The 13,057-nt window shown below is 43.9% G+C and overlaps 1 long non-coding RNA gene across 1 annotated transcript; it reads right to left on the reverse strand.

Annotated features, from left to right (window-relative positions):
- Positions 1-685: 685 nt before the first annotated feature.
- On the reverse strand, positions 686-11,559 carry LOC144116185 (uncharacterized). The gene is made up of 3 exons (XR_013311775.1): positions 10,042-11,559; positions 2,132-6,294; positions 686-1,085 (listed from the first exon to the last, which is right to left on the reverse strand). It is a non-coding gene; the product is annotated as an uncharacterized LOC144116185 (long non-coding RNA).
- Between the last annotated feature and the right edge of the window lie 1,498 nt (positions 11,560-13,057).

The following is a 13,057-nucleotide window of genomic DNA, read 5'->3' on the forward strand; positions in this document are numbered from 1 at the left end:
CCCAAAGCGAATCAGGCTACGAGGGGCGTCGTAGTCGAGGGCTCCGGTAATGTCGACCACCAGTGGTTTCGCACAGCACACGGACCTTTAGCATTTTGCCACCATCAAAATTAAATCACCGCAGCTGGGATCGAAGCGGCGTCTAATGGAATCTATTGAATTTCAACGTTACACACACAGATTAATTTTTGCTATGTGCAAGTTGTATTTAATGTCTGTACTAGGAAGGGTAGCTTTCTAAAGCCACAGATGGGCTTGTAGGGCATCGTAAACATCCATTAGAATCAATGTTTTTGTACAGTGATCACACAATGGCAGCGTATCTATGACTGCAAATGTTTAAATCAAGCGTAGTATCTTGAAGCTTATTAAAAATAGATCGTATGTAAAATTACCTTCCAACTTCTCAGAAGTACCACATTCGTGGAGAAATGCAATTGAAAATTGCCAAAATGCCTAGGAAAAGAAATTTTGGCAGCCAAGAAAGGAAAAGGAGCACTTTATGCGAGGACTGTGGAAGGATGAGTTTCACCCAATTGTGGAAAACGATGAACCCTAAGAAATGATATGTGAAGGTGTTGCAATTCACATTTCGTGCATACTGGGCTGCCTTGCATTACGACAACTTGTCCAGGTTGACTGCCACAAGTCAAGGAAAACCCCTGATACATACAACCGCAGCTTTCTGTTAGACATTTTATTTGCAACATTCGTTATCTAGCTGACAGGTTATCAATATCCCGAGGTGATTGTGAGGTGCAGGATGAAACGGGTGCCATGTCTGGATACTGGAGAAAATGTGGTGTGATGAGCCTTGGGAGCCTTCCTCTTCACGTGGCTCCAGGCAGTTTTGCGGCCACATATTACGGTTGACAGTGCTTCATTCTGTAACCTAATACCACAGTTACTTGCATAATGGATACAGTCTGTGGGAAAAAATTTGAATGGTAATTTTGGTGCATTTATTACATGCTGTAAAACTTGGTGTGGTCAATTAAACTTCCCCAAATTTTGGCGACTGAAGTAGGCAAGGCATTTATTATGCAAGTGCATCCATTATGTAAGTAAATATGGTGTACGAAAGCCTGAAACAAAAATAGAAATAAGTATCTGCATGAGTGGAACAAATTCCTAGCAACTTTGCCACAGCACCATACCTATGACTGCCAAGCAAATTCATTTATGAAGTGCTTTACTATTGTGAGGGAAGGCCATTCTCAACTAGTTCTACCACGGCAATATAAGTCCGTGTGACACGTTGCACCAGCAATGTTCCGAAAAATGAGTAATACTGTTTGTCTGCTGCAGCAGTATTGTCTTTGTTAAATAAGATGAATGGTAGTTATGTGCTCCACGATAACTACATATTCTCAACTGTCCTTTAAAAGGGCAGTTCACTGTGACATCACGACATGACAAAGAGGTATGTATGCAGCATGGAGTGCCACTTGATACTGCTTTTCCTGAAGTGCACCACATGCAAACAAAAATGATAGTGAATGCAAGGCAGGTATGAACAAGCAACAGAGTGCACTAATTGCCTAAAGATGAGAAATGCTTTGCTAATTGTCAAGAGGTTCTCTGTTGAGCAGCACCAGAGAAAATTTACTCACACACTCACTGAGTGGGGAATGAGGGGCCTGAAATATCTTATTTTTAAACTGTGGGGTTTATATTTGAGAGCGACACATGGGCTATGAGGGACACCATAATGGAGGTCTCCGGATTAATTTGCACCCCCTGGGGCTTTTTAACGTGCGCTGACTTTGCACAACATATTGGCATTCTTGTATTTTTCCTCCACTGAAATACAGCCGCCACGGCCAGGATCAAACCCTGGGGTAAGCAGTCTAAAGACGCCAGAGCCACTGAGGTGCCATAGCGGGATGAGTTCTCCATTCCTAGGAGGAAAATTTCGGGAAGAAAGAATGACTAGAAAGGAATTACTTGAGGCCTGTAGTGTACCCTTACTGGTGCTGCTTGACATGGGATATCAGTTCCCTTGTTATGACCATGCGGGCTTCAAGAAAATTAGCAAATGGCACTCCTCTTCCCTGCTGTGTTTTGAGCTTGCTATGCTGAAGAACTTTGTCAAAGCAGCCCAGCAACTACCTCACAAAATAATAATCACCTGAAATCTGCCATCTTCAGTTGGCAGGGTCTACAAACAGCCAGCACATTCAGGTGCTACTTTCTGCATTAAATATTTTCCCTCATCAAATCTGCAAAAAACAAACACAAGCAAGGCAAGCACACAACTTGTGAAAAAGCTACATTTTCTCTAGTCAAAGACAAGTGAGCACCTGTCCCTATGACCAGTGTGGTTCAGCCTAAAATTTGGATGGCTAGTCTGGTGTAAAAATTTAGTTCTCTATAAAAAAGTTTTGCAGCCCATTCTGCTCTGCACACAAAGATACAGCAAGCTTCCTGCAATGCAAGCATGACAAGGACTATGTATTGCTGGACTGTATCAACAATGCCTAGGATTAGAATGCCTCCTTATAGTTAGTGGAGGTGCTGGCTTCCCTCAACCTGAACCCGCAGCTCTGCAGCTGTACATTGCCCCAGATGTTAGCATGGCTCAAGTCAGCAACCTGCAAGCCCGTAGCATTAAATGGAGTTGTACTCAGGATCATTGATATTGCCACTTGAATGACAAGGTAGGCTCACTATAATTCAGGGCACCAGGGTTCTTCCGTTACCTGACTGCACTTTATACAAACAGCCCACTTTGGCCTGCTACATTAGAATTTTATAAGTTCCACCCAAATACTGTCTGGCATTGCACAAACCTTTTGCTTAAATAGTTTTTACTAAGTGAGAATGAAACATACAGTTAGGAAAGAGTTAGGCAAATACTTCAGTACATTACCAGCAATGCATTCATATGCACTTAGGCTAAGTCTTTACTGTAAGCTTGCCTATGCCACAGCAACTGGTCCATCAAAACAACAATATGGCATTTGCTGCACTTTCCTTGGAAATTGTTCAGTGCAGTCATGCTGCGAAAATAAAATTCAGACTCTTTGAGAACAGCCATACACATCACTGGTGCTCCCTCAGTAACGGCATCTCTGGTGTCCGAGTCATCATCGGCAGCTTGTGAGCATGTCTCATGGACATTTCCAGCCAGTTTTTTTTAAATCTTAGTTCCCTTTGTGCTGTCCAAATCATCAACAGCTTGTGAGCTGAAAACAGTGATGAAACATGCTAACACTTCATTTGCTGCACTTTCCTTGGAAAGTGTTCAGTGCAGTCATGCTGCGAAAATAAAATTCAGACTCTTTGAGAACAGCCATACACCTCACTGGTGCTCCCTCAGTAACGGCATCTCTGGTGTCCGAGTCATCATCGGCAGCTTGTGAGCATGTCTCATGGACATTTTCAGCCAGTTTTTTTTTTTAAATCTTAGTTCCCTTTGTGCTGTCCAAATCGTCAACAGCTTGTGAGCATGTTTCATCGCTGTTTTGAGCTAACACATCTGCTGTCCTGTGCATTTTGACCTTAATGGCATGTTATACCTGGGCAGAAGTATTGCAACAATGTGTATTGTGAAAGTTCTGGTTAACAGAAAAGTGACAGCTGAGTTTAATTTGCACATGCTTCCTTAGACTGCATATATACGCAACCAAAAGACTGTTTTCTCACTTCAACATATTCTAGAATTTAACTGGGCTTGCATTGAGAGCTTGCTATATACTTTATGTCGGCTCCACCTGTGGCACTGTTGGAGATGCCTCTCATGCTCTTCAACACACACACCATCCAAGCCACTGCCACACCGCTGTACACTATGTTACACATCTATGTACACTCCATGCACACACTTACCAGCAGCACACGTGACAAGGTTGGAGGTGCCTCTCTCTCACACACCATCCAAGCCACCGCCACGTGGCTGCACACCATACCACACATCTATGTACACTCCATGCACACATACTTACCAGCAGCACACGTGACAAGGTTGGAGGTGCCTCTCGCGCTCTAACGCACACACCATCCAAGCCACTGCCACATGGCTGCACACCATACCACATCTATGTACAAGTGCAGGCAGTACAAAAAGGAACATGTGGTCAAGAACAGTTATTCCAATTTATCAATTCAGTGAGCACTGCTGTTCCGCTTTTCATGGAAGACAACTGAAAAGCATGACATACTTGTTTTTTTAAGACATGTTGGGTAAAGCACTGGCTCGCTTTGGGGCATGCTTGCGTGTTCCCTTTCATAATGGTTGCACTTGTATGTTACACAAGCAACAGCACAAATTAAGTTCGAGATGCCTCTTATGTTATAACAGATGCACTATCTATGACTTCCCTTATTTATGCTTGCTATTTACTGTTTTCAGTCAATGCACTCCATGAACATTTTGCTACACAGGGATAAACTGCACATTTCTCAGCTTTGGACAAAGTTCAATCCGCAAGGAAGCATTATTTTACTTTATTACTTTACAGTAATCGTGGTCATTTCCGGTATGAATAATCAAGACTTCTTCGTCCAGTCCATGAGAGAGAAGCTGCCGTTTTACTGTTTCCTGCTGCAGCATAGTGGGAGGACGGCCCAATGCAGGCTTGATTTTGCCATATTTCAGTGCTCCATACCGCGGCTGCTTTTCAACGTTCTTACTTGCAGGCACCAGCCGTGGTTTTTTTTCTGTTGGCTGCTTTGCGGTTGCAAGGCTATGCTTTGCAGCAAACTTTGTCAGGTCTTCGTCTATCATCTTTTGCTCCTCGGCAGTTTTCTCTGGAAGCTGGTTAATCAGCATTTGGAAGGTAGACCCAGCTTTCAATTTCAGCACATTAGTTCTTTCTGGTGATATTTTTAGTGTGGAGCCTTGCTGAGTGCTCTGCATAATATGTTGAGCACTGGCCATTAAGGAGCCTGCATCATCGATAGCATAGTCTTGGATGCCATCTTTGGAAGGACAATTGGAACAGGTGGCCTGGCTGCTCTGCAACTTGCGCGACTGCAGCTCCATTAAAGCAACAGCATGCATGTGCTTGCACATGTGCGCATGCATTTCATGGTCAACACATGTGCATGTGAACATGTTGTGGCAAGCCTCACACTGCTTGCAATGAAGCTCACAGCCACTGCATGATTTGCTAGTCCTTTGCACTGTGTGCTTGAAGTTCACCAAGCTTTGTGACTTTACATGCCACTGGCCATCTCCCACTCTCTCAGTACTGGTCTTACAAAGCTCAATCCCCACTTTATGCCTCCCAAATAGGGCAGATTTGCGGTGGTCTGCTCCTCCTTTCATAAGTGCAATAGCCCTGTTGTAAAGCTTGTCAGACGTCAAATAAAAAAGTACTTTGATTAATTTATCCAGTCGCCCATTTATCTTGCCACCAAAGTGAGAGTAATTCAGTGTCTTGTGCATTGACTCCAAGTGATTATTTGTTGTTAATCCAATGTACTGCCGATAGCAGTAACCCCACTGACATGCCCTCTTTGTGTATGTTTTTTCAAAATATCTGATGAAGCCATCCAGCTCTTCCAGCTCCTTTGGAGCAAGGCGATTAAGCTGCTGCTCTTTGGAATAAATGCTAAGAAACGCAGGGAGCAACTGTTGAAACTCTGTCTCATCTGTGCACTTCATCAGAGTGTGTAGCATGTCCCTTATTGTATCCCTGCAGTCCTTGTTTGTGACCGTATTCAGGCGCGCGCCCCAGTTGTGCAGCACGTGCCAGCTGCAAAGCAGTCTACTCTTCAGGGTACCCATCACCTGCTCCCATGCATTGCCATAAACAGGGGCATCATCAGACATAAATGCCTGACACTGTACTGTGTTTGTTTTTTCTTTGATGGCCTCGAAAAACCTCACCATGGTGCCCATGTTCACCCTTTTTGAAATCACATAGGCACACGGGATACCAGATCCATCTTCAGAAATTGTGAGCAGGGTTGTCAAATGAAATTTGTACTTATTTGTGCCATGGGTGGAGTCAATGCACAGTTTCTCTGTCCCCAATTTAGAAAGTAACTCTCGTTGTGGGAATGTCATTAACGCTAGCTCAAAGTCACCATCATGACTGTTGGGGTCACCCTTCTTCATGTAATACAACAGTGGTGACTCGTTTTCCGCCCTCATTTCTTCGACCCATAAGTCAACATTTTTAAAATCGTCTGGATCTCTCTGCTCTTCTTTGCCAATCCTAAACTTATCTGCAATGTTGCGGAGGTCCTTAGTGGTCACAAGTTGCATCCGTGGGCTTGATCCACTTGCGCCTGCTCGGATGTTGTGCACAACGGTTTTTGCGGGCACTCCTTCTGCTAACCGACCTGAAAATTGTACATAAAAAAAAAACTTAGCATCTCTGGTACATTTGCTTACTGCCATGTAATAAAGTGACAGATACTTCTTGTCAGATTCCTTTGTCTTCAGCCTTGTTCCTTTTTTACAGATGACACAAATTACATCATAACTTTAATTTCACTTTTGTGGCACTGCACAGCACACGACAAAATGCTTGTTTCACAGCCAGATGGTATTCATTTTATGTGCTTGAGTGTTTAAACATGCATAGAATGCAAAACAGGAAAGTTATATACAGCCTGTTATAAATGCTGGATATAAAAGCTCTGAAAATGTGGACAAGAGAAGCACAAGGACATCTGGTTCTCATTCAGTCCCGTTTCATTCTACATATTCAGAAAGTGCACCAATTGACCTGACTGCACCTTTAAAGGAGTAGACAAACCAAATTTCTGAATGCGTTCTTTGTTTCTTTGGACTGGAGCACAATACTGTGCATGAGGCGCAATGTAAAATCCTGAATAATTTCTAAGTGAATATTTTTCTCAAGCTGTTTCGGCTTCAGCAACCGAATGACTGCTGCTAAGTAAGAGACTATTTAAGGGTGTGCAAGTTATACATAAACTGCAATATAATCTGCTTGTTCTTTTTTTTGTGATTTGAACTCTTGTCCAGGCTTGTGTTTAGTGGTTTTTGAGGAATGAAAATGGCACTGTGGGCACCTGAACGTGCCATGAGGGAAGGCAGGAACGTGGGAGTGAACGAAGCAAGGGAAAGCCGTAGTGGAGGGCTCCGCAATAATTCCAACCATCTTGGAATCTTTGGGCACTGACAATGTGCAGCACATGGGCACCTCTTGCATTTCGCCTCCATCGAAACGCAGCTGTTGCGGCTGCGTTCGAACCCGGGTATTCCGGCTCAGTAGCATTCAAACCACTGAACCACTTCAGCGGGTTAGGCTTGCATAACAAATGCTGCGAATTAAAACGACGAACGCAGTGACCATCAAATCATCTGTGACGTCACAGCCACCGTTCAGCTGTTGAAACCGTAACAGCATAAGAGAAAAACATTCAGTTATTGTCGCTTGTTGGCACAATTCACATGGTTGTCAATATCTTCTCATGTGCTGTGCATCGTTGCAAAGACTGAACGTACAGCTAAAATTTGGTGTCTACTGCTTTAATGCAGCCTGTTATAAGTACTCTAAACGGCTTATTAACATGGGTTCACGAAACAAAAATTTTCTGCACGTAGTACAAAATTTGGAGAGGATAGAAATGCAGTTATGGTCACGCAAAGTAATACATGAAAAAACAAAACCTTTAACTGATACCATAATAACCTTTAACTATTTATGTGGCAACAGCGGACACTGTTGTCTCCCACCTGCACAACTTTACAATTTGTGTATAGCTTGTGAGATGGCCAATGCCACTCTAGGACCGGAAATTCCTCATATGAACACTGCACTGAACTATAAATGTATTATTTTTCTTTTGTGTCATGGTGAAAGCAATATCAGCAGTTAAACTTCGTGCTCATTTCTGACGAGTGATGTTTCCAGCTGGCATTTTTTGGAAGCGACACAATCTCGATCCGGGCTTCCAAGAACATTTTTGTTATATTCCGCATGTCAACAGGAATGTCGGGACCCTGTTTGTGAGTGGATTTCGTAACTGGATGCACACTACTCTGTTTTATGTTTGAAAGTGTGGGCGTCAGTGAGGAATCATTACGATTAGCAATGACTCTGTTCCAGGCATACATTTTTAATGCAACGAAACTCTGCAGCGGCGTTAACCAGCAGTGATCCCAAAAATCCCAGATGATGTCTCTGTGACATCAAATAAAAATAAAATTTCGAAGGTGCAGGGAATTGAGCCCAGGACTTCCTGATTGCAAAGCGAGCGGGGAACCCACAGGCCACAAAACCATGTTGCGTCTGGGCGAGCAGAGGTGAACCAATTTTATGCGTTACCTTACAAATGTATGCTAATGAGTAGGTGTGTAAATAGAAAGAGAAAAATTTGAAATGAAAAGGAACTGAAATAAAAATGCTTTCACACTCATGTAAGTAGTTTAAGCGCCCTTAGTAATTTTTCTTGGTATTGCATTCACCTAGTGGCCTAACAGGTTTTCATTGTTCATAGTTAAGGGGGATCCGATAACTGAGGAGACCTTAGAACTGTTCTTCAGCTTTCTAGACGATTAAAAGCAAGGCACTGAATGATTTGGGCAGTGGTTTTCGAGCACCCTCCACTTTGGTTCTCACGGAGACATTAGATTGTGCAAAGCCAACACCAAAGGAAGCTGCAGGATCTCTAAATGCATGCTCAACCAGTTGGCGATGGTAGGGAAAATGACAATGGGATGGGCTGCTGTAAAGCTTACTGACATTCCTGCGAGCATTAGTAATGAAGTGACAACACAGTGAAATAGTCCGAATTAATGAAAGTTCACTGCAGACGAACCTGTCTTGTGAGAAAAAACATGCCCCTTATACAACCGTTAGCCTGGTAGCGTTGTTGCTCTTATCAGAACAAAATGCCTACGCTTTCGACAGGCGGCCAAAATGGGGGCTAGCATTTAATATTTTATTTGGCTCTTGATGCTGCAATTGTCATTCAAGACGCATTTCATGGAGCTCAAGCCAAATTCTTGTGGCTGAAGTTTAATGTCAGCCGACTGAGAGACAAACCTAGGATAGTCAATGAAACCAGCAGAAAAAAATTGGCGGTGGTTTAGCTCTGGTTAAACCTGGTGTGACGCGATAGCTACAGCTGGCCGAGTGGAACTCGCTTAGTCGAATTGCAAAGTCAGTCTTTCGCCGCTCCGTTTTGCTGGGCGTTTCATCTTCACCTTCGTCCCACTTGACATGGTGCATGCGCACAAATGTTGCAGCTCGGTTTCGCCTGCTCTGCACCATGTGGCTGGTCACGTGACGAACCACGTGGCCATGTTGCGGTGGCCATGGTCACGTGCCACCACCACGCTAAAGGCTCGAAATGCTACCGTAATGTAGCTATCGCTACAAAAGAAAACAGACACTGCAGTGGTTCAGTTCTAGACGGCATTCCTAATCATGTTCAATTCGAAAGACTGGACCACTTCCACAAAGCATCTCTAAACTAAACAGCATGAAGTTCGTACGCGCAATGCGCCTGCAATGTGCCATTGTGGATCAATTGTTTTTCACCCTTCCATGCGACCAAGCAAGCTCAAGTGTATTGCACTATAGTCAGATACCGCTCAAGAACAAAGTGGCGCATGGCCCTCAAAGAAGACCCTCCATTCAATGGTATCAGCTGATTTTCATGACCCAGCAGTTAAGCCGCAACTAATCCCCGTTCATCTGCCACCATCCTGCAATGCTACTCCTTAGGATTAACGTGACATCATAAGAATTGGTCGACACCACTGCCTAGAAGGCTTCCTTTGAGGGGCATTGGTCACTTGGTTCTTAAGTTGTATCCTACTATAACTTATTCTGCCCCCTCGTTTTGTGGGACATACCTTTTCCCACTTTACAATAGGTGTTTTCATGTGTCGTACCACCTCTTTTGTGCCATGAGTGCATTGCAGGAGAATGAAAATTCATTGTAATGATCACTCTTCAGTTCAATGAACAAATTATTTCCCTAAATTTCTAGTAATGCACTTTTGTCTCACACCATATGAAGGGTTGATAGAGTGTAGCCTCTAAATGTTTTTCCATTCTGATACAGTGAACACTGCATGCACAAACGCTTTGTACAAGAGGAGTGGCTAACCTGCAAGCACTCTGGCCTCATCCTGGGACAGCCTCTGGTGGCAGACTTCATTGAAGTGTCCGTAGTGTTTCTTTTGAAACACTACATATACTTTGCTGTCTTTCTCCGTAACCTCTAGAGTTGCAAAGCAATGCTTGCCAATTCTGCAGCTTCCTTGCCCCTTTTTCTGCCTTTGGGGCTGTTCTATAGGAAGCTCTTTGTGCGTGCCGGAACGGTGGCAATGCAGGTAGCGTTTGAAAACGCTTGATGCGCTTTCTTTCCTTCCTGTTGAAGCTATGAAATGACAGCAAGTTCTGCTTTCTTCTCCATCTTTCCAGGTGCAAAATTCTGAAATGGAAAAATTATAAACATAACTAAGCACTCCACACAGTAGAAGTTAATTATTGGTGCAAGAGCACTATTCTGATGCGTAAACACCCGAGCAAGATTTTGTGAAGTATGTGGGTCTGTGCCAAGAGCATAGCAACGGCAACATAGCAACCACAGTGTCATAGCAGCATTACAGCATAGTTATGACGTGATCAAAGTCCATGACTAAAAAAGTAAAAGAAAAAACAGGCCTGAACATACATGTGCTTCATTTTGATAAAAATGTACACAATGACAGTGCATGAAAAATGGCATAAGGCAACATTAGAAAGCCAACAGTGAAGTAACAAGACAAGGCAACGTTCATGCAATTCTGCTTTTGCATGTTTATGGAATTTTGGCAAAAATTCTCTTTTTTTTTGTGCATCACACCACTTTCATTTTTTTTAAAGACAAGTGCAAAGTGAAGTTTGCTCTTTTTACATAGACTAATGAAAAATGCAAGCACTATGGATTGGGAACACGGGCAATACTCCCGCGCTACTACTGGCGCTCTGCTTGTGCCAAGTGCACATGACAATCACGGATTTAGTTGACCATTTTTTGCCTTTTGCCAGTAGTGCAGAACTGCGTTTCCCAGCTTATTTTTACTATTAAAAAATTGATCAGTCATTCACTTACGGGTTTTTCATGCTACTGGTGCATGAGCAACAATTTCTGGAGAATATTGTTTAATATACTAGGTTAACTGATTACACGAACTGTTACATAGTCTACCTCTGCAAAGCTCATTCCTGCATGGCAACCTTTTACGTGGCCCTGTCCTTGGACCACAAATTCAGGGCAGCTTTGTTGACTTCCAGAGGCTAGAATAACACTGGGCATTCCTCCTGCACACTTCTGTGTGTTGCAACTGCGATGGCTACAGCACTGCCAAGCCAGTGCATGCCGCGACAATGTCGTGTTGTCCTGTATGTGTGTACCTCTGTCACATTGCGGTTGTGATGGAGATATGAAGTGCAGTTCGGTCAAGACATCGCAGGTGCAACAGAGCATAAGCAAGGCCTGTAGCACCGAGTCTTGCTGCTAGGATAGGCTGCACGAGCAGTTTTTTTTCCTGCAGTGGCTAATTTAAATATGAAAGAGAGCCCCTTATGGAGGACCTAGGATACCAAAAAAAAATCTGCAAACACACTTAAGCGAGAATGCGAAATCATTGAGTCACGGCTACGTAGCATGACTAAGCAAACTTTGTACAACCTCTGTACACATTGCATTACTTAAGTGCTGAGTCATGCTATGCTTCATAACCATTATGAGTCGCGGCTATGACTACGCATACTTTGCGTCGCTTGTTCTTGCGGAACGGCCCAACAGACCTGTAGTGTCGGAATGTTTGCCCGTTGATCAGCTGCCGTCCCAGAACGAGCCGAAACCACATGTAGCTCATGTCGCTGTTGCCACTATGCTGAATGAAGCTGTTTACAACTGATGAGTCAAAAAGAAAATAAAATATGCGATACCACGACTTTTTCGATCGCCTGTCAGCCGCATAGGAGTTTCTTTTCTGGTCGAACTTGTCTACGGCTCCCATCCAACGGTGGTAGTCAGCGACCGCTTTGGGGCAGACCACACCCACTGATGAACCATTAGAAAGTTTTCTCTGGACTTCTTCAGTTTCGTTCGGGTCGTGAAAATTAGATAGGACATGAACGTTCTTTGAATCATGCCATTGGTATGCTGAGACATTGCCTTTGCTGCGCCACAGGTACTCTCCCTTCTGAAGCTTGTTGTTTTTCTTTAGATCGTCAGGAAGGTCCTTCCTGTTGACACGGACGGTACCCGCGGCCAAGATACCCTTCTGGGCAAGCGTTTGCATGAGCGGTGTAGACGTGAAATAGTTATCGAAGTAGAGCTGTGTGCCAGGCTCTACGCTTTCAGAAAGGGAAAGGACGACATACTCGCCTAAGCTTTGGCCTGCGGGCCGCTGCTCATTTTTTCCCTCGTATACCTGGAACTGGAGCAGGTAACCAGTCTGTGCGTCTGCCCTGCACCACACTTTGTACCCACGTTTGATCGGTTTCAAAGGAAGGTACTGCTTCATGCTTGACCTTCCTTTGAAAGCGATCATGCTTTCATCAATTGATTGATGACAGGAAGGAGTGTATTCTTCTTGAAACTTTTGGTTCAGCTTTGTAATAAGAGTGCGCACCTTGGCCAGACGGTCATATCCCTCTTCTCCTCTCTTTTTTTCTTTCGTTGTGTCATTCACACGAAGCGAGTTCATAATTTGCTGAAATCGTTTGAAGGACATCAGCTTTGAAATTTCTTCACAATGAAAGAGAGGGTCACGGCTCCAATACTGATACAGGTGCTGCCTTGGGCACACGCTCATCAACAGCAGTACACCAAAATACGCTCGTAACTCTTCCTTTGTCAAAATTTGCCACTTCCTTGGGTACTTCTTTGCACCGAAGAGGTTGGTCTGCTCAACTATGAATTCAATCATCTCATCATCAAAATAGAGCGTGAATGCATCAACTGCGCGTGCTGGCGCCTTTTGGGAGGTTTGAGAATCCCATGTCTTTGGGCTTTGAACTGTACTTAGCGGTTCATTTGTAGTCCATGCACTGCCGACCTCCTCCTCTTCTGGCGCACTCTCTCCACCTTGATCCAGCAGGAGCGCATTCCGTTTCCTCCTGAAACC

The sequence above is a fragment of the Amblyomma americanum genome, chromosome 1 (assembly GCF_052857255.1).
Source record: "Amblyomma americanum isolate KBUSLIRL-KWMA chromosome 1, ASM5285725v1, whole genome shotgun sequence".
Taxonomy (NCBI): domain Eukaryota; kingdom Metazoa; phylum Arthropoda; class Arachnida; order Ixodida; family Ixodidae; genus Amblyomma; species Amblyomma americanum.